Raw genomic sequence first — 2,517 nt, 5'->3', positions numbered from 1 at the left:
GCACACACACGCACACACTCACACACACACACATGCACACAACCAGAGCTGTTGAACTCCCCTTCATGAATGACCTGCCTTAGATTCAGCATAAAGACTATCTATGCAGCGGCTGGTACCCTGCCTGGTCACGTGACCAGTGAATGACTCATTGATGACTGTGTAGCAGAGGTGGGCTCTGGTTGTGTGGGAAGGGTGGGTTAGACAGCACACGGAGAAAGAGCCACCACTCCTTGCTCAGATGCTTGGCTGTAGACCTGAGGCTCAGGAGAATTCAGCACCACAGCTAGCTGCAAGGCTCTGTCCCTCTCGCACAATATACGGTGAGAAACAACGTTAAAGGGACGGACGTTTTGGGAAAGGCAAAATGTGTCATATGCCAAACTATAAATCATCAAAGCCTGAGCTACACCTTTCTGATGTAGTTGCTTGTAGTTGCTACAGGACTCGTGGGTAATGAGGCATATCATATTCATATTCTGGAATATAAACTGTATGTGTGCATGTCCAAGCATGAGGTCTGCGATGTGTGTGAGCTGGTTAAAGATATGCTTAAAGACACACATATGTGTACATGCCTTACTATAGTGCCTTGGTATTATAGCATTTAAACATGTGTTCATGCTATATGTGCACATGCTTTGCCTGAATCTAAACAGAACAGCAAAAAATATGGGTTGTTTGTACATTTGTGTGTGTGTGTGTGTGTGTGTGTGTGTGTGTTTGTGTGTGTGTGTGTATGTGTGTGTGTGTGTGTGGCCTGAATATTTGAGCATGTGTGGATGTCAGAAAGTTGTTTTTTTGTTGTTGTTTTTTTTTTTGCAGGGTGTGTCAGAGCCTAGGGTGTGTTCTGGCTGCAAGATAGGACTTTATTTGTGTGTGGGGGGGGGGGGGGGGTATGGGGTATGTGTGTGTGTGTGTGTGTGTGTGTGTGTGTGTGTGCACGCGTGCATGTGTGCTTGCGTGTGTTGACAGGACAGGGTTTATTTAAAGACACCACTCTAGCTAAATCTTTTACAAGGTGTTACCTAGTTTAGCTAGCTGGGCTTTTAAGGGTGCAACCTGGGCGTTCAGGGGTGTCCAGCTTCTCACACACTCTCAATCTCTCTCCCTCCCTCTCACACTCTCTCTCTCTGTCTGTCTCTCTCTCTCTCTCTCTCTCTCTCTCTCTCTCTCGCTCTCTCTCTCTCTCTCTCTCTCTCTCTCTCTCTCTCTCTCTGCCTCTCTCTCCTGCAGCCCCTCTGTTCGTCTCTGTGTCACAACTGTTAAAGGCTTCTCAGCAATTCGCGCATCTGTTCTCTGATCGGCCCCAGACAACGAACACTCGCTTCGAAAGATTTTTTAAAAATCACAGCACTGATACGGGAGGGAATGGGTGTGTAGACAAGGGGAGCAGCGAAGGCCTGTGACTGGAAAGCACTCTGTGGAATTCTGTCGGGAGTGAGAATGCATCCGGGCAGTTCTTCTAAACCCATGGCTCCGCCGCCGCGTGTTCCCTCCACAGAGTCACCCGTCCTATGGAATAATACCCAACAAGAGCGCATTCCCGTCTCCATGTAGGTCGAAGCTCCCGGAACAGGGCCATCACTGCTGCCTGTACAGTATAAACATATTCAGCGATCATATGTAGTTACTTTGTTGTGCATAAATACAAATGCATGCGCGCGTGTGCAGACGCCCGGTCGTAAAGTAGCCGCGCTCGGGGCTTTTGCGTCGGCGCAGAAAAGTATTTACTCAGTAATAACGCAAACGAAAAGAGAGTCATGGACCCAGCGGCTGCCAAGAAACAGGCTGGGTAAACACGGCCATTAAACAGCTTCAAATAAGGCCGACACTTACAGCCATGTGCTCCACCGTCGCTTTAGAATCCCTGTATGTGTGTATGCACTGTGCGCTTCCAGGGGAGAGACTGTGTGTGCGCGAGAGTGTTATTTATCCCTAACGTTACTTATGTACACACTGTAAATCATGCTGCTGTGACCTTGCCCTAGGACTTGTGTATTTATTCCAGTTTTCCGTAATGTAGGCGCAGTAATGTGGGCGTGTCCCACCAGTGCCGCGCTCGGCGATATGTGTTAGATCATACGTGTGTGTTGGATCATGCCGTCATGCCATTTTCATGGAAGCAGATTCCAGTATGTGATGAGAACGGGCAAACAAACTGACCTGAGGGTTATGACGGACAGGCAAGCAGCGGCATTATCAACCACAGTCTCATGGACTCTCTCGTGCGGTCCTCACAACAGGACATCGGTGTCACGACACTCGTAGGGTTTGATTCCCCTCACACCATGAGGAGGACGATGGCTCTCTGTCTGAAACCAGCGGAACTACAGAGGTGTAATGGGGCCTTTGTTGTATGGACGGTTTTGCCCATCACCGCAGTATTGCCGTAGGATCACACACAAGTCACACCTTGTTTCATTAGTACTCAACCACTTCTTTATCGCCTGGCAGAGTCACACCCAGGCAAACAAAAGGACTGTTGCAACACACACACACACACACACACACACA

At 48.8% G+C, this 2,517-nt stretch overlaps 1 long non-coding RNA gene across 1 annotated transcript in view; it reads left to right on the top strand.

Annotated features, from left to right (window-relative positions):
* Window positions 1–200: 200 nt before the first annotated feature.
* The window catches only part of LOC118242228 (uncharacterized), a 3,216-nt gene continuing 899 nt past the window's right edge, over window positions 201–2,517 (top strand). The window contains exons 1-2 of the long non-coding RNA XR_004776679.2: window positions 201–323; window positions 1,237–2,517. The exon at window positions 1,237–2,517 is cut by the window's right edge and continues 899 nt beyond it. This is a non-coding gene — a long non-coding RNA (uncharacterized LOC118242228). The remainder of the gene's footprint in view (window positions 324–1,236) is intronic.

The sequence above is a fragment of the Electrophorus electricus genome, chromosome 12, assembly GCF_041902795.1.
Source record: "Electrophorus electricus isolate QZ-2024a chromosome 12, ASM4190279v1, whole genome shotgun sequence".
NCBI classification, from domain to species: Eukaryota; Metazoa; Chordata; class Actinopteri; order Gymnotiformes; family Gymnotidae; genus Electrophorus; species Electrophorus electricus.
The sequence above is the reverse complement of the archived record's forward strand: the minus strand, read 5'-3'. Positions and strand labels throughout refer to the sequence as shown.